This window comes from Tiliqua scincoides, chromosome 1 (genome assembly GCF_035046505.1).
Source record: "Tiliqua scincoides isolate rTilSci1 chromosome 1, rTilSci1.hap2, whole genome shotgun sequence".
Classification (NCBI taxonomy): domain Eukaryota; kingdom Metazoa; phylum Chordata; class Lepidosauria; order Squamata; family Scincidae; genus Tiliqua; species Tiliqua scincoides.
The window spans coordinates 31,417,014-31,436,380 of NC_089821.1; the positions used below are offsets into that span (position 1 = coordinate 31,417,014).

Genomic DNA, 19,367 nt, shown 5'->3' on the forward strand with positions numbered 1-19,367 from the left:
TCAATGGGGGCAACAAACACACAAGCAAGCCCCAACCCTGCATGCTCCCAAAGCCTTGCTGCTTATGAATACAGTACAGCATTCGGCTGCAGCAGCACATGATTTACCTAGGGAGAAACCCTTCTCCTGACTGGAAACAAAGACAGCATTCAGGATCACGGGAGGATCTCTCCCTGCATCATGTTGGTCTCTACAGCCAAGTAGGGTTCTTGGAGTGCATGAATCATAGACTGCCAGAGTGGTCTCCTTGCCCCTCTCTGGGTCATACATTCTTCATCCCAGACAGCAGAACTTCTACATACATAAGAGTCGTATAGGAACAAGAAATAAAGTACAGTCCTGCAAATAAAGGCTAAATGTTCATTTACAAGACTCAAAAATTATTTGCAAAGCTCCAATGGCCTGCAAACAATTTTCAGTAGCCTGCCTGCTCACACATACCTGATTTGTGTCCAGTTCTAATTAGCAACTGAACTGACATGAAATCATTGTTTGTTTACTTCAGGCACAACAAAGACATCAAGAGACTTTGCTGAGCACAGCCTGGAGGAAATTTTTTTCTTACCCCCCTCCCCACACTTGCCTACTTATAAGGCCGATATATCACTTAAAGGGCACAGATTGCCAACCCAAGGCAAAGCGCTCCAGAAAAAGTAGATTCCCCAAACATTTTACATGTTTTGGGAAAGGCGTTCAAGAAGAGGACTTCTCTGGGTTTTCAAAATACGATACTGCCTTTTTGCCCAAATAGATTCACAACTGCATGGATCAGATAAGAAGGGAAAAACACAATGTGGAATCTAGGATGCTGCTTGCTTCCTTTTTCAAATCAAGTAAATCTTTAACTAGACATGGGATCAGCGATATCCTAGATCAGGGGTGCCCAAACTCCAGCCCTGGGGCACTTGCGGCCCTCAAGGACTCCCAATCCAGCCCTCAGGGAAGCCCCAGTCTCCAATGAGCTTCTGGCCCTCTGGACACTTGCTGGAGCCCACACTGGCCCGACGCAACTGCTTTCAGCATGAGGACAACTGTTTGACCTCTCGCATGTGCTGTGGGATGAGAGCTCCCTCCACTGCTTGCTGTTTCATGTCTGTGATGCAGTAGTGGCAGCGAAGGAAAGGTCAGCCTTGCTTTGTGCAAGGCCTTTTATAAGCCTTGAGCTATTGCAAGACCTTCATTCATTCATATAAGTTCATCTTTAATATATTCGTTTATGTAAATTTATGTAAATTTATTCAAATCTTAAATGTAAGTTAATTCTTTTTTTTCCCTGGCCCCTGACACAGAGAGATGATGTGGCCCTCCTGCCAAAAACTTTGGACACCCCTGTCCTAGATAAAGGTGCACCTGATAAGGCCCAGATTAAAGTTTATTTCCTAAACACACTTTTCCCCCCTTTTTAAGCATTTACTTCCTCACACGGCTCCCCTCCCAGCAGATGCATGCCACTCACATAAGCTCACTTTTGGCCTCTTCTCTGCATCACCATGTGCATGTGGTTACTTATTCCATATACTTAGAACAGCTACGATTCAAGGCGCGCCAAGCTTACAGTGTATTTTTAGTTGCTTTCCCCTCCCACACTCCAGTATTTCAAGACAAATTGTAATTGCTTTCTCAGCCACGAAGACAAAGCGGGAAGGCAGAAGATAATAATGTAGGCTTCTTGGGTGCCCTCACACACAACACAATGACAATTTTAATATAAACCACTCAAACATGCAGAAGCTAAAAACTGTAGCTTAAATATAGCCTCAGGAAGAGCTAAGAATAGGGATGTTACTGTTTATGCCACAAATATTCAAGATTTAAGGAGCAAATGCAGAATTGTGTTCTTTGAATGATCAGAACACGCCAGAACGTTCACCATCACCCAGCTCTGTACAGCCAACAGATCATCCTCGCAAAAAGATTACTACATTTCAATAGTCAAAGCTGGCATGGATATTTGTCTCGCACTTACTAGCCATCCATTGTTTAACTTCCACAAAAACACGCCCACTCATTGTCTCAAATTACAGTATCTCATTGGTCGTTTCTCACGTGACATACACAGCCTGCCAGAAAGTGCTGTTGCTACATGCAGCTAGGAAGGTGTACTGACTTGTCAATGGTATCAGCCGCCGCCGTGTGAAAGCTTATCACCATACTGCTTCCAAACATTCCTGGCTAGAGCCTGCAGCATCATGGAGGCAAATGTGGGTCAACTCATGTGGCAAACTGGGACACACAGAACAGCTTGTTTTGGGAGCATCAGTCACATGGTAGCTATATCATGAAAACTAGGTCTGAGCTATGAACACCACCTCAGGTGTGGCAATGAATCCCTGAAGGTAGTTATGTGTTGCATGACGTCTTTTCATTTCCTTGTCCTTAACCTACTGCCAATCAATTTCTTTGGAGGAGTCAGACACAGAATTCTGAGTTTGTCATAGCCCAAAGTGAGTCATGTTGAACTGTGAAATTCTGGAAAGTTGCACAATATAAAGGATATATAGTGATCCTAGGCAAAAGTATCTACATACTTGTAGGCAAATTGTATCTTAGGGCCCAATTCTATCCTTCTCAACACCAGCAGTATGTGCGTACCACCAAAGCTGGATGGTTGGCAACCTTCAGTCTCGAAAGACTACGGTATAAGCCTACAGCACCGAGTATTCCCTGGCGGTCTCCCATCCAAGTACTAACCAGGCCTGACTCTGCTTAGCTTCCAAGATCAGACACAAATTGGTATGTGCGTACCACCGGCGCTGGATTAACCCACATTCACCTCAATGACGCTGCAAGTTCTAACCAGGAATGTTTGGAGGCAGCATGGTGATGAGCTTTCACATGATGGTGGCTGATATCATTGACAAGCCAGTACATTTTCCTTCCTGAATATAGCAACAACACTGGTTATGCCGTAAAGCATGTTTATGGCACCCAGGAGGAAGGCGTGCCAGCACTGGGCCTCAGCACTCGGAAGAGGACAATGCTGAGCTGCCGGTGGTAAGTAGACCGCTGGGCAGTTGTGCTGCTTTTCAGGGTGGGGGAAGGCATTCTAGGGCAGGAGGAGAGCAGGATGGGGTGGGACTGGCCCAGGTGGGGGGGCCGGACCGGCAGACCTGACCTCCTCCATCAGATCCTATCCCACCGCATCGGGCTGCAAAACTCAACACAGGGCTTCTTTTGTCTGTGCCAGCAAAACAACTGGTGCAGACTCAAGTAGCCCCATTACCTGGGCTTTCCTGGGGGGAAGGGGACAAGAGTTCCCTTCCCCCAGGGAAACCTCCAGCAGCATCCCTGACCCTGTAGCCATTTTGGCACCACTGCACCCAGTGGCGCCGGTGAGTTTACAATTGGGCTGTTAGTCTCCTGCAAAACTACAACTTTTGATAAACTTCTAAATCAGGGGTGCCCAAACCCTGGCCCTGGGGCCAACTGCGGCCCTCGAGGACTCCCAATCCAGCCCACTGGGAGTCCTCAGTCTCCAATGAGCTCTGGCCCTCCAGAGACTTGCTGGAGCCCATTCTGGCTCAACACAACTACTCTCAGTGTGACGGCCAACTGTTCGACCTCTCATGTGACCTGCTTGTTGTTTCATGCCTGTGATGCAGCAGTGGCAACAAAGGAAAGGCCGGTCTTGTTTAGTGCAAGGCCTTTTATAGGCCATGATCTATTGCAAGACCTTCATTCATTCATATAAGTTCCATCTCTAATGTATTCATTTATGTAAATTTATTCAAATTTGAAAAGTAAATTAACTTGTAAAAATGTAAATTTTTCCCAGCCCCCAACACAGTGTTAGAGAGACGATGTGGCCCTCCTGCCAAAAGGTTTGGACACCCCTGGTCTAAACTGTACTTCACTATACTACACTGAGTATACTACACTATACGTACTATAGTGAAGATAATAAAGACTAAAGATTACTTTAAAAATTTAGCTGGTTAAATATACAGTAATACAAGAGATCTTATTTTATATATTCATGTAAGGGTTGCAAAGCATTTTAAAGATGCTTAGAATCCAACAGTAAGAAGCAAAGGGCGATATTTACTATAAATTAATCTTGCATCCAATTTCATAAATTGCCAGTATGCTTAAGAGACTTACTAATGTTATAGTTCTCCCCCGTGATGAAAGCCACCACTATACTTTTCAGTTACTGTTTTCCATTGGATTAGTAAGAATGCATCTCCAGCCAGTGAACTTAAAGCATTCTCTCTACCATGGTTCAGTTGAACACATCACTTTAGCCTAGGAAAAGCTGGTGGAGCCCCACGGACCTACAGTATCTGTAAATAGTATAGTAAAAGTGGAATATATTACAGATATAGTCAGAATGGTTATTATCATCATCAACAGTATTTGTATACCGATTTTCAACAAAAAAGTTCACAAAGTGATTTACAGAAAAAAATCAAATAGCTAATGGCTCTCTGTCCCAGAAGGACCCACAATCTTAAAGGTTGTAAAAGAACACCAATAGACAGCCACTAGAAAAGACACTGCTGGGGTGATGTGGGTCAGTTACTCTCCCCTTGCTAAATAAAAGAGGAGCAACCACTTGAAAAAGTGCCTCTTGCCCAGTGAGCAGAATAGAAACTGCTAAAAAAATTTTAAGTCATCAGTTATTAAAAGGTTCTCCCCTTCTCACTGTCCAACTCAAAATCATGGTTGTTTTCAATAAAATGTTTATGCTATCCCATTTGTGGGGATTAATTTTGTGATAAAGCACACAATAGTCAATATCTGAACTACTTTATTAAAAAATAAAAAGGCTAGAGTATTTCTATCAAGTATAAAAGAAATAAAATTAAAAATTGAGTTGTTTGTAAGGAAGGCTTTTCTAAAGTTAGTACTGATAATGATGATAATATACATCAGCTAAAGGGTCAGAACATTTAAGAAAGATCTGATTTATGCAGAACATTTTCTATTCCTGGCACTTTCCTTCCAGAATATGGATTTAGTGTAGGTCCCTTACCTTTAGATCACACTGAAGAGCAAACATCTGTCTCTCAAGGAATCAGAGCAAACACTGTTGCAGCACACACAGCTGAAAGTGGGAAGGAACAAAGAAGGATGCCCCTTATCATAGCTCCTCCCTCAGTTGCCCACAGTAGGCAGGCTGGACTTTTGTCCTGATTATTCCACAGACATGAAGCAACTCCAGCTGGAAGCACAGGGAAGATGACCAAGATTGGCTGGACTTCAAAACAAGATAATGCTGGAAGAGCCCCAGCTTAAACACAGTGCTATACATTCAGTGACCTGGACTAGACACATAAACTATAATTACAACAGCCAACAATAAGGAAGATGATCGTGCTAGAATGGGAGGCAGGAAGAACCGAAGATCACAACAACATTATTTTAAGGCTTCTTAACAGCGGAATGAAACTCTTCAGGTTGTGAAGCCTGAGAATGTGGACAGGAATCCTTGGAGTACAAGGACATCTGCCTACCCTCTTGACCCATGCTGATTAGATCTGCCTGGGAGGGGCTGACCCAGTAGACAGAGAGGGTAGTAAATTCATCTTTAAGGGAAGGGATGCTGCCGATGGCATTAAAGTTGGCGGAGGTTCAACCCCTCTTGAAAAAGGCCTCTCTGGATTCCACTGTGTTTATAATTACTGGCCAGTCTCAAACCTCCTGTGTAGATGACCTATGCTAGGGCTGGACAGGTGGGGGCAGTTAATCCCTGCTGGTCCTTTTGGACATCTCAGTGGCTTTCAAAACCATCAGTCATGGTGTTCTAATTTGACCATCTGCCCCAGAAGAAGTTGGAGGCACCATTTTGCAGTGACTCTGCACCTTCTTGGTCAATAGGTCCCAGACAGTGGTGCTGGGGGACAGCCGTTCAGCACCTAGGTCCTTGGGGACGTGTGACGCAGGGTTCAAGACTGTCCCCGTGGTATTTAACATCTATATGAAACTGTTGGGAGATGTCAGTGGGGAGATCATCTCTTCCCCTGAACAAGCAGGTCTGTAGCTTGGGGGTTCTCCTGGATGCCCAGGTGTTAGCTGTGGCCAGGGGTGCCTTTGCTCAGCAGATGGCACAGAAACTGTGACAGGAAGAGCTAAAAAATGGACAGATGAAGACAGACAAGTCATGAGTGTGACAGGGAAGATTTGTGAACCACGCATAACTGAAGTTGCAGAAACTGAGCCTGCACATATGAGGTGGATACGGTATATATGTATATATTTTAATGTTGTTGTAAGCCACCTTGGGTGCCCTTCAGGGAGAAAGGTGGCATAAAAATCAATTAATGCATGATAGCAACAGATAACACTTTTTCCACTACAGCATCACCATATTATGAGATGAACCACCTGCTGAGCTTCTGCTTCTCACTGAGCTGTTACAGGTACATGTCCTCTACACCGGGGGGGGGGGGGGCGGAGGGGGGAAGCACAAAAAACCCACAAAGAGGAAGACATCTTAGACACCACCCATCATAAATGATCTGAGTGGTTCCCAGTGGGTCCCAAACTGTGGGTACTGGACCTACCAGTGGGTCATGACCTAATTTTTGTTGCAAAACTGACAGGACAAATTAGGCTGTGCGCATCAAGGGTTAAAGAAGCTGCTACTTGGGAGGATTACTGCTGCCCAATTGCAGTGATAGCCACACCCCTTGGCATTTAAAAATCAGGAGATAGTCTCTAGGGTCTCTGAAAAGTTTGGGAACCACAGCACTTTACACACACACACACAGCTAGTAGTCAACTAGCATTTGCCAGTATCCAGACTTTAGAATTTGGTTTGCTGCTCTGGGAAGGATGCCTTAAAATAGATGATGTTGTTGACAAGTCAAGATGCAATTGATCTGGAAAGCATTTGGCCTAAGGTGGTACCAGCAGGTTTAGCTCTTGATATGAATTACGGCTGTGGATACTGATGCATGTTTCATTGCTGGCCTAGCAATTATTTTAAATTGTGCTATGGGTTGCATTTTAGTTGTTTTATTATCTGTTTATGTTATTAGCACTCAGGAGGTTCATCTCGGTCAGAAGCAACATAATAATTCTTCATTAACAACTACTGTAAACACACAACTCCAATCCAAAATAGCGGACCCCACCAGCACACAGGACAAACACTAAAGAAGAAGACTGTATTTGTATTGGCAACCTTCAGTCTCGAAAGACTATGGCATCGCGCTCTGAAAGGTGGTTCTGGCACAGCGTCTAGTGTGGCTGAAAAGGCCAATCCAGGAGTGACAATGTCCCTGGTCTGTCTCCCTGGCTATGGGTCTTCCTTCTTTGCCTCTTTGCCTCAGACTGTTGGCAAAGTGTCTCTTCAAACTGAGAAAGGCCATGCTGCACAGCCTGCCTCCATGCGGGCCGCTCAGAGGCCAGGGTTTCCCACCTGTTGAGGTCCACTCCTAAGGCCTTCAGATCCCTCTTGCAGATGTCCTTGTATCGCAGCTGTGGTCTACCTGTAGGGCGCTTTCCTTGCACAAGTTCTCCATAGAGGAGATCCTTTGGGATCCGGCCATCATCCATTCTCACGACATGACCGAGCCAATGCAGGTGTCTCTGTTTCAGCAGTGCATACATGCTAGGGATTCCAGCACATTCCAGGACTGTGTTGTTAGGAACTTTGTCCTGCCAGGTGATGCCAAGAATGCGTCGGAGGCAGCGCATGTGGAAAGCATTCAGTTTCCTCTTCTGTTGTGAGCGAAGAGTCCATGACTCGCTGCAGTACAGAAGTGTACTCAGGAAGACTGTAAACACAGGTATAATATGCCACTGGTGGACAGATTCCTGGTTTCTCGCCCCGAATGTGCCTGTTTTTAACTTAAAATACCAAAAGTCCACTAATCAGAGCCAAGTGCAAAATAGTGGGGTGCTGGTAGATAAAAATTAAGGAATAGGTTATCACAAATTTAGTCCAGAAAGTTGTTTCTTGAACCAGCCCCAAGCTTTTCACACAAAAAGCTATTCCCTGTTGTCCCCCAGGCTCTCTTTGTTTCAGCAGCCTAAGTTTTATTTTATTTATTTTGGAGTGGTGGTTGATTTTTTCCATTATTGCTGCCACTGTGAAACAACTGAGAACTGGAAACCCTTGTTGATTTATTATGCAAAGCACCCGAAGATCTACCAGTAGATAGGTAGCTTCTGGCTGCTCCTGTTAAAGGCAGCTGTACCAGAGGTACAGTCACATCTGAAGAGTTGGCGCTTAGCTTAACAGACAACTTTTGCTTTGCAAAAACATTTATTTAATTTATGCAAACGAGCATATCCTCATATTAATTTGTGGTGGTCGTTTGTCACAACATCTAGGCTTCTTAGTTCTTAAAGCCCTATTAACTGAGAGCCCAAGCCTATGCATGTCTACTCAGAAGTAAATCTCATTGTAGTCAATGGGGCTTGGTAAGTGTGGGTAGGATTGTGGTCAGAGTTATCCCAATTCTTGCTAATCTCACTGGAATTATGAACTCAGCAGAAGGGAGAACACAACACTGCTGAAATGCACACTTAATTTCTGGAGCTGGCACACAAAACTGTCACCACGTTTCAGCGGTACCAACTCAGTTTTGTTTTGAGTGGCTGAGGTCAAACTAAAGTAAGGCATAAAAAGAAGATTATACAAAATGAAACCAGAGGAAAGTGCAAGCATGCATCTCGACAGAGTTGGGGCTTCTTAAACAACAGATCAGCTCCTTTCAAATAATCTGATTTACAGTCCACAAGGCATTTACTTGGAAGCAAGCCCAATTGATTTCAATGGAACTTCTTTCTATATAAACAGGCTGAGGATTCTCCAAAGGGAAGAAAAAGCAACACACAAATTGCTCCCAAAATTGGTTTTTCTCGCAGTGCAAGATTTCCAGGTAAGAGCTTCTGGGTGACTCCTTTATTACATACCTTGAATCGGACAAAACAACAGCGTATTAAGCCTAGCTACATTTACCCCTTTGAATCAGTGCCATGCAACAAGTTCTTAGTCTTTGCTTTATTTCTTCCCTGGTCCTCCCATCACTAAAATACTAGAAGAGACTCTCTATATGGATGCCAAGCTTTTATAGTCACAAATAATATATACAAAACCTGCCACCTTCACTGTCGTTGCTGTAAGCAAACGTTTCCTCTTTTCCCTCAAGGAATAAGAACTTTGTCCTTAAAGACATTACAGTTAGCTGATCCTGATTAATGCAAAGTCCACTCCTGATCCAGAGACAATCGCCCAAATCAAGGCATTAAAAAAAGACTACTACTAGGCAAGAGGACACTGTTTCATGCATATTCCAGTGTGGATGATAAAATAACCTCACTCATCTGGTATAAAGGCCCATATTGTTACAGTTAAATGCAACATTGAATAGCCATATGCTGAATCGTCCACGACCACTTGCGTATCTGTGGATCTGCAGCTATTGATTGGCTTACGTGTACACAACAGCATCTAGTACCAACCTATTTGCCTAGAAAACTGGAAGCAAAATAGACCCAGCATGGTACACAATTCCATGAACACCAAAAACCTTTTGATGATGGTAAATGCGCCCCATAAGTTGTTCATCTGGGGGGCAGAGGGGGGGCAAGGAAGGGAGGAAAAGAATTTCTTCACTCTGGTTAAAGTGGGGAGAAGGAAAGGATGGCACTTTCTTGCTAGAAACTGGCATCACAACTAGCTCATCTGGATTCTAAGTAGAACTGCCGGCGGAAGGGGGGGGAGGCTCATAAATCACCAGCAAGTTTTTGAAGTGTCACATTCAAACTCAGATATTAATCTACCTGCAATTGTTTTGACAATTCATTATGTGTGGTTCTTGGGTGCAGTGCTGTTTTTCTACTTAAAAGTGTTGTGAGGCTGCAGGGGGTGGGGTTGGGGGTGGGGAAATAGCAAGAACGGTTTGGCGAGGAACATCCATTATCCTTTACTATACCTGAAAGTCACTTCTGCAGCACAGAGCACTGGAGTATTTTTAAGCAGATCTAACATTTCTCAGAGCTTTACGTAAGCATATCAATAATATAAATTCCTTAACAGAAGGTACTTTATTCTCCAATTCGTAGCAATTAAAGCTTAGCAGCTATTAATGTCTCCTTTTCCTATATCTACCTGCCAACAATCTGCTACATTAGAATGTAGTGAAAAGATCTGTTTAGGTAGAAGTTTTAAATAAAAGTTAATGAAAATTCTTTTAAAGGGAGTCCTGCATGAAGAGAGATAAAGGAACTACAGGGATGTATTTAGTACTTTGGTTACCAAGCACCTTAAAATGTAACATCCAGGAGTCTGGATGTTACATTACTCCATTCAGACAGACCCTCTTAAGCTGTACACATTGGGTCTGTAAACTCATTTAAAAAAAAAAAATCAATATTCCATTTTTGCCTTTTAAAAAGAAGCTCACAACAGAAAATATTAAAACATCATTAATAAAGCAGACTTCAGTCAATAGTATTAAATGTGTATTAAAACAGCAATGGCAAAACTCAACCAATGCTGAAAAAGAGATTTCTCTTCAAGTGTCATGCTTTGGTCCCATGGAAGAATGCAACACATACAGGATGGGAGTCATTCTAGCCTAACACGGCAGGAGTTTCACAAAGTCTGAGCTACCCCAAAAAATTAATAGGCTGGATATAGTGTAATGTTTTACAGCAGCTGTGAATTTAATATTCTAGTGCAAAAATGTACAGCTCAGAAATTTACAAACATTTAAAACAGCCCAAATCCAAATAGAAGTTTCGCCAATTTTCAGAACAGAAGGAAAATATAAGACCCTAATTAGATGTGAAATGGACAATATGAGGTTTGCAACAATTTGTATTTTCAGACCAGTTCTCTGTTGCCAAGTAACCACTAAAATAACCTAGCAGGATCCTGTGCCATTAGCAGCAGTTTCTTCTGCAGAAACTACCGTTGGGTTTTCACAGCACAGCAATAAGCACTATCACTTGTTCATATAACAAAACAGGACTAGGGGCAGATAAAGAAGCTGATAACTCTTCATGTGGTTGGGGCGTACCAGAAGTTTCAGTTCAACTGCTCATTGGGTTGCCAATATTTCTACCTTGTCTTGTACCTTTTAACAAGGGTTTTTGTTTGCAGACAAATTTATTACAGTCCAGTCTGAATAAACATCACAGTCCTGATTTCACCACCACAGTACCTAGCACCCAAAAAAGAACATGAATCTCATATGGCTTTTGCTGATATGACTTGGGGGCATCAATATCCAGCACACAGTACACACATACTTCTGCTATGGTAGTGTTTTGTTCCTTAAAGTGCCACACCTTGGAGATTACATCATGATCTCTATCAATATGTTCAATATGATAGAGTTCATTGAAACTACTACAGGAAATGGATTAGAAAAGTTGTTAACACAAAAGCCTGAGTGCTATTAAGATAACACAGCAGCATGGACTTCTAATTAAACTACTGAATAAACAGATCTCTCACCCTTCTGCTTTACAAGGCTCATATTGCAACATGATAAACCCTCCAACCACTTCTGAGGTCAAGCTATAAGTAGCTCAGAGAACATCTTGCCCTTGCTAGAAAACCTCCATGTATTTTATCCTCTCACCAGATTTCCATTCTGTTCAAACGAGCAGACTTACTGTACCATACAACCATATGAGGGTCACTAAAATCTTTTACCTAAGACAATAAACCAGCTGGTTACTCTATAGCACAAATGTTGTATATGGCCTTCAGAATGTTCTTCAGAAGCCTTTTCTCTTTGCTGTACACAGTGGAAGACAATGGATAAATGCTGGACTCAAAACATGAAAGAACTTTGTTAAAATACTGGTTCAGCCGTGAATCATCTGGTCTTTTAAGGCTACAAGCCCATGCATAATTACATGTGAATAAATCCCATTGAACCCAGTGGTACTTACAGTTGAGTAAACATGCATAGGATTAGGCTAGGTTTCTCAGCCTGCCTAGTTCTCACCTGTATTTTGATCACTCTGGCCTGGCAGATGGACTGAGATAGAAAAGAGATGGAAGAGTTCCATTGAAGTCAAAGCTGACTGTGCCCCTTCAGGATGTAAGGGCAGGGGGCAAAAATCACATTTCGAAACATTCTCCTACATTAAAGTGTTTAAAACCCTTTGTAAGGATTAAAATAGCACAGCTGGGAGTGGGCTGGATTAGAACCTCTCTATGTGCATCAATAATAATGTTAAAGAACAATGGGGCTTTTATTTTTTTAATATAGGAGAATGTTAAAATGTTGTCTTACCCCATTTGCTGTATACCAGTTTTCTCTGCTGCTTGGGTCAATTTGGCCTCAGTGACTACAACATGAAGTGGTGCCTCTTATGTTCTTGCATGAGTGAGGCTTTTCACACAGTCAGGTGAAAGCTGTAAGGAATGAGACACTGAGTGGCCCGCACTGAGCAGGGGGGCTGGACTAGATGATCTCCAATATTTCTTCCAACTCTAACATTCAATGACACACAGTTGAATCGGTTTTCAGTTCCTCATGAGTAACATGACAATTGTAATAGGTTTGAATTCAGACCACCCTTGTTAAGTATTTGAAAGCATGATCAACAAGTATTTGAAAAGCATGATCAAATGGTTTATGTCAGAATGCCAGATGCAAGGGAGGGCACCAGGATGAGGTGTCTTGTTATCTGGTGTGCTCCCTGGGGCATTTGGTGGGCCGATACAGGAGATACAGGAAGCTGGACTAGATGGGCCTATGGCCTGATCCAGTGGGGCTGTTCTTATGTTCTTAAGTACAAGAGAAAGCCTTTACAGATGCTCCCAGCCCATGAAGAGAAATCATAGGGTGGGCACCTCCAGCTGCTCCCATCCCCATCACTAATATAACGGCAATGCAGATGAATGCAGAAAGCAGGAATGGCCACAGCATAGCTATGGAAGATGGGTGTCAGTCAGAAGAACCCACAGGTGTTCCCACTCCACAAAAAGGAAGTGTTTGTGTGCAAGTGTTAGGGGTGCTTTGGGATGCAAACTTCTTAGTATATCAAAAAGCACCTCTGAACCTTCCTGTTATAGGAATTTGGAGTTTTTAACAGGAGTTTTACAGAAATATTAGTCCCAATATGTACTTTTTAACAAAACAGGCAGATATATATGTGAAAAGATTCTGCGTAACACATACACACAAATCCCAAGATGAAACTGCAACACCATGCAACACTGAGGTTAGCATGGTAGATTCACTGAGGACTTTTCTAGTTCAGATTTCACCTGTTGTGAAGTCACTAAGGCCTGGAACTCACCTGTTAGGCTTGCCTAACTCCTTGAACTCAATGGGTTTAGAGGTACTTAACTCATCACTGACTTAGGGCCAAATCCTATCCAACTTTCCAGTCCTGGTGTAGCTGTGCCCGTGTGATGTGTGCTGAATCCTGTGAAGGGAGGATAGTCATGGAGGCCTCCACAAGGTAAGGGAATGTTTGTTTCTTTGCCTCGGGGCTTCACTGCAGCTGGAAAGTTGGATAGGATTGGGCCCTATATTCTGGTCAGACTCTAAATGTTAGTAAAACTCCCCTGATACCCTTATTTGTAATAGCATAGAAAATGGATAGCTACTTTACTTAACCCTATAATACTAAACTAAATGAGGTCACACATCCTCTACCTTCAAATGGCAGGCACTGTGTACAAAAGACAGGACAGAGTTAATGAGAAAACTATGCACAGAACATCCTGCACTACAGGGATATTATGTGCTATACCAGTGTGACAACTCCATTCTGATAAACTGCTGAAAATTTGCAACCCCTGTTAACAAAGGCTGTTCTAGTGACCCACACGTTTGTCACTATCAAAGCCACTCTGGGCAATCTTTTTGTTTGTTTTAATTGAGATGGGCAAATGCCATCCCTACTCCCAGTCTTGGAATCCATCGTTTTGTTTTTTGACAAGAGTTCTTGTTCCCCCAAGAGTTTTGAAAAGACTGGGCCAATTTGGAACAAGGTCTCCCCCATCCCCATTCCTCTTTGCTGCTGTTTTCAAAAGATGGGTTAACCAACTCTCTTGTTCTCTCCAGCATCATCCCAAAATATGAAATGAAGAGCATTCACTAGAATACTTTAAAATGGTTGTAGAATTTGAACCTAAATTATATGTTCATGCAATTTAAGCGAATGTGGGTAAGGAGGACAGAGCATTGGGAGTTGGACCAGGGAGATGGAAAAAGAGGGCCCAATCCTATTCAACTTTCCAGCAGAGCCACAATGCAGCCCCGAGGTAAGGGAACAAATGTTCCCATACCTTGAGAAGGTCTCTGTGACTGCCTCCCCGCCACAAGATGAAGTGTGCACCCCATTGGCACAGCTGCACTGGCACTGGAAAATTGGATAGGATTTGGCCCTTAGGCATGAAGATTCCTGGATGACAATCACACATTCTCAGCTAAACCTACTCAACAGCACAGTCAGTCATGTCTACCCAGAAGTAAGCTCCATTGTATTCAATGTGACTTATTCCTAGGGAAGTGTTATAGAATTGTATTCTCACAGTATTGTTATGAGGTTAATATGACTTTCATGCATCATGCACTGAGCTTCTTGGAAGACAGGATGGATAAAAAGTGAATAAAGTATGCTTTATCTTTAAGAAGTAATGCTTATATGAAGATAAAGATATGCTTTATCTTTAAGAAGAACAAAATAGTTCTTGCTAAAGGGTAAGATGTACATTTTCAGTGCATCCAATTCTTAGAGTGCATACTCATTCCAGCAGCTGGAATAAACACCATGCTACTAGGCTGATGGGTACAGCAATGGAGAAGCTATGCACCCCTCTGTGCACCACTGCTAGGTGGCAAGTTAGGAGGATGAACCAACTGGTGCAGTTCCACAAAGCTGCACTGCCTGGTTGCTGCTTGCAGCAAGTGCCAAAAGAATATGGCTGACAACTTTTCAACTGGAAACTGGATCGGAGCCTTTAATAGCCTTTTGTGCAGTAGTAGATGATGACATTTATTCCCATGTTACAAAAAGCTTCACTTGTCAATTTCTGCACATCAGGCTGCTGTTAAAGCAGGCCTGTCTTTTTCTGGTCAGCTCGCAAGGATGCAAACTAATGATACAGTATTTGACAACAGAGGCTACTAACTACGCACTTCTGTGTGTCTGAATCACATGAACTAAGCCCTCTCTGTGCCATATCTGAGTGCATGGTTGTGCCCCCTCCTTGAAAAGAACTCCCCTTCAGCTGTTTAGAAGCAAAGCCCACACTTAGACTGTACTAGCATACAGTGTGTGTCAATCATTGCATGTTGCACAGCCGGCTTCCAGTGTATAGAAGATGGGTCCCAAATTAATAACATAAGAAATGCCCCACTGGATCAGGCCAAAGGTCCACCTAGTCCACCTTCCTGTATCTCACAGTGGCCTACCAAATGCCTCAGGGAGCACACAAGACAACAAGAGACCTGCATCCTGGTGCCATCCCTTGCATCTGGCATTCTGAGGTAGCCAACTTCTAAAATCAGGAAGTTGCACATTATGGCTTGTAACCTGTGATGAACTTTTCCTCCAGAAATCTATCCAATCCCCCTTTGAAGACATCCAGACCAGATGCCATCACCATTTCCTGTGGTGAGGAGTTCCACAGACCAATCACATGTAGGATAAGGAAATATTTTGCTTGTCCTAACTCCCAACACTCAATTTTAGTGGATGTCCCCTGGTTCTGGTGTTGTGTGTGAGGGAAAAGAACATCCCTCTATCCACTCTACCCACCCCCTGCATAATTTTGTATGTCTCAATTATGGGAAGGATAAAGTGGATAGAGAACTCTTTACACTCTCACATAACACCAGAACCAGGGGACATCCACTCAAATTGAGTGTTGGGAGAGTTAGAACAGACAAAAGAAAATATTTCTTTACTCAGCTTGTGGTTGGTCTGTGGAACTCCTTGCCACAGGATGTGGTGATGGCGTCTGACCTGGATGCCTTTAAAAGGGGATTGGACAAGTTTCTGGAGGAAAAATCCATTATGGGTTACAAGCCATGATGTGTATGAGCCATTCCGGGTTGGGGGGAGAGCAAAACGGAGGTGAATTAGATTGGACATTAGATGGGTCCTTCGATGTAGCTACAAGGGGTACAAACCATTAAGTTTTGCACATGCATGAATGCACTACACAAGTGAGTCCTCCCCTTTGGAGTCATTCTGTGTTGGGGGGAGCAGAACAGAGGCAAATCAGATTGGACAGTACATGGTAAATTAGATTAGACATTAGATTGGACACAAATGGGTCCAGTGGCTTAGCTAGAGGGGGTGCAAAACATTAAGTTTTGCAGGTACCTGAATGGGATGTGCAAGCAGCCCCTCCCCCTCAAAGCCATTCCAGGCAGTGGGAGCAAAACAGAGGTGAATTAGATTGGACATTAAATGGCGAATTCAATTGGACATTAGATGGGTCCAGGGGCATAGCTAGAGGGGGTGCAAAGCACTATGTTTTGCAGGTGCCTGAACGTGACATGCAAGCAGCCCCTCCCCCTTGAAGCCATTCCAGGTGGTGGGAACAGAGGTGAATTAGATTGGACGTGAGACTGGACATTAGATGGGTCCAGTGGCATAGCTAGAGGGGGTGCAAAGCACTAAGCTTTGAAGGCGGCTGAACATACTCTGCAAGTGGCCTCTGCTTTGCTGCCCCCATCAGGAATGGTTCTGAAGGGGAGGGGCAAGGGCCACTTGCAGGGTGCATTGAGGCTCCTGTAAAGTTAGTGCTTTGCCCCCCCTTCTAGCTACGCCACTGCTTAGAAGGGTCCTGCAATGCTGGCTCAAGGAAAGTGAAACCTTGCAGGCCACCAAATTGCACAGCTGCCTATAAATACGCCCAGCAGACTCGTTGCTGACAAACAAAACTCCAGGCGAGTGGCTGAGTCATTTCGGTACTTGGAAGGGGGGAGACCGAGAACCGCGTTGGTGTTTTGAGACGCTCGCAGGCTGCGCCGCCCGCCCGATCTGCATCGGGGCATTTGCATTTCTGCTCGCCTCCAGCCAGAGCTCGAGTGGGGATTTTTGCACAAGCAAAAGGGAAACGAAAGAAACCCATCCGGGTGACGGATTGTCCCGAGTGGGAAAGCAAGGTCTCCAAAGCCCTTTCCAAAGGATCAAGAGCTCCCCAGCATGGAGAGAGAGACCCAAAGAGGTCCATGAGTGAACACCCAGCCCAATCCTATCCACGCTTTCCTGGGAGTAAGCCCCACTGACTCTAATGGGACTGACTTCTGAGCAGAAGTGCAGTGGATGGGGCTCTCAGGCACCACACTTTCCTGGGAGTAAGCCCCACACAGGGCCTAGGAGAGGGGGGTAAACGGGGTAATTTGTACCCAGGCCCAGGGGCAAAAGGGGGGCCCAGGGGCCGAAGGAAGGGGCCCATTAATTTCCTGGGATCTGACATTTTCCTGTCTACTCAGACTTGTTGCCTGCATGGGATGCTGGGGACATTACCATGACTAGGGATGCTGGGGACACTACAGATGCCACATGGGTGGGTAGACCTGGGCTCCAAAGACTTTTCCAGCTGTCTCTACCCTCCTCTCACCCTGCTTCGCCCCTCCCTGCCCCATCTCTGCTCACCCATCTCCCCCCCCCTCTGTTTCACCCTTCCCCCTTTGCAAAGGGGCCCCAAAGAAACTTTGTACTCCCTGATAAAATTCCTCTCAGAGGCCCTGGCCCCACGGACTCTAACGGGACTTCTGAGCAGTGGTGCAGAGGATGGGGCTCTCAGGCTCCCATCCTATTCACACTTTCCTGGGAGTAAGCCCCATTGACTCTAATGGGGTTTACTTCTGAGTAGACATGCATAGGATTGCGCTGACCAAGCGCTCCCCTTTCCATGCACCAGATCCAAGCGAGGGAGAAGGGGGGGCGGGACGGCTGGGAGAAGCCTGCCAGCCTTCTCACTGCGAGGCTCCAGCCGGAGTGGCAGGCGGCGGCTCCGCTCTTAATTAAACTCACCGAGCACAATGAGAACCGAGAACATCGCCTTGCCTTCCTCCGTCCCCACCCACCCTGGTTTCGGAATTGCAAAGCTCGCTCCCCCCCTCCCCCAGGGGGAGCTGAAACGGAGGTGTGCCAACCGGTGGCTCAGTCAGAAGAGGAAAGAAACCCAAACCCTGAAGATCGGCGGTGGTTCACGCAATCCCCTACTCGGGAGTAAGGCTACAATCCTAGCCACACTTTCCTGAGAGTAAGCCCCACTGATTATAATGGGATGTGCTTCTGAGTAGACACGCATAGGACTGGGCTTTAAGGCTGCAATCCTATCCACACTTACATGGGAGTAAGCCCCACTGACTATAATGGGATGTACTTTTGGGTAGACATGCACAGAGAATTGGGCTCTAAGCCGTGCGCAACTCATCAGGGCTTACTTCCAAGTAAGCACCCAGTGGCGTAGCTAGAGGGGGGCCAAGCACAAAGTTTTGCAGCGCTGGCCTCCGTTCTGCTCCCACCACCCGGAATGCCTGGGAAGGGGAGGGGGAGGAGCCGCTTGCACGCTGCTGTGAGGCTCCTTGCAAAACGTAGTTCCTTGCCCCCCCTCTAGCTACGCCACTGGCTGCACCGCCGCCGCCCCCCAGCCGCCTGCACAGTCACTGAGGAACAAGTCGCATTCGGTTCCGCGGGACTTGGACTGCGATCCTACGCACACTTACCTGGGAGTAAGTCCCATTGACTACAATTGACTACAAGTTGACTACAATGGGACTTACTTCCGAGTAGGCATGCGTAGGCTTGAGCTGCTTGCTCCGGAGTTGAACGCGCTGCACAAAAGGATGGGGCCGCTGGTTTGGTTTAGGGGCTGAACACCCAGGGGACGAAACGCTGGTCATTCTCCCGCCACAACAATAAGAAACGGAAAGGTGGGGGGGGGGGGGAGACTGCCTACAAAAGGGGAGGGGATCGTGGTGTGTCTGCCTCCTACCAGATCAGGGACGGCACCATCGATCAGTCCTCTGGGTCTGGTGCAACCCACTCTGTGGCCGCCGCTGGAGATCCACAACTTAGTTGCAAAGAGTCGGATTTGGCGAAGCGACAGCCTTTGCAGTGATCTCCTCCTTCCAGCAAGGCAAGCGCTGACAGCCTGATGGGGATCAATCTCACAGCCGTCGCTGTGGAGACAGCCAGAGCTCACCAGGCGCGCCCCCCTCTCAAACTCCTCCCACCCCCTTTCAACTTTGGGGAAGTTTTCGCCATGCGTCGCATCCCTGCACATTGCTGGATCCGAGGCAGGGAAGTGTGGCTTCCACTCCCCCCCCCCCCATCAACAGAGCCACAGCGCCGCTCCTGGAAGCGTGGGAAAGCGGAGGTGGCTCATGGAATTGCAATCGGTTGACTGGGCCTAGCAGATGGGGTTGTGTGAGATCGTGAGTATTTGGTGGGCCGCTGTGAGATACAGG

General features: G+C 45.3%; 1 protein-coding gene across 1 annotated transcript in view; it reads right to left on the reverse strand.

The window, feature by feature from the left end:
- Positions 1-19,122, reverse strand: part of PRR5L (proline rich 5 like) — an 80,366-nt gene extending 61,244 nt beyond the window's left edge. The window contains exon 1 of the mRNA XM_066636423.1: positions 18,893-19,122. The gene's annotated coding sequence lies outside the window, so the exon portion shown is untranslated. The remainder of the gene's footprint in view (positions 1-18,892) is intronic.
- Positions 19,123-19,367: the final 245 nt, after the last annotated feature.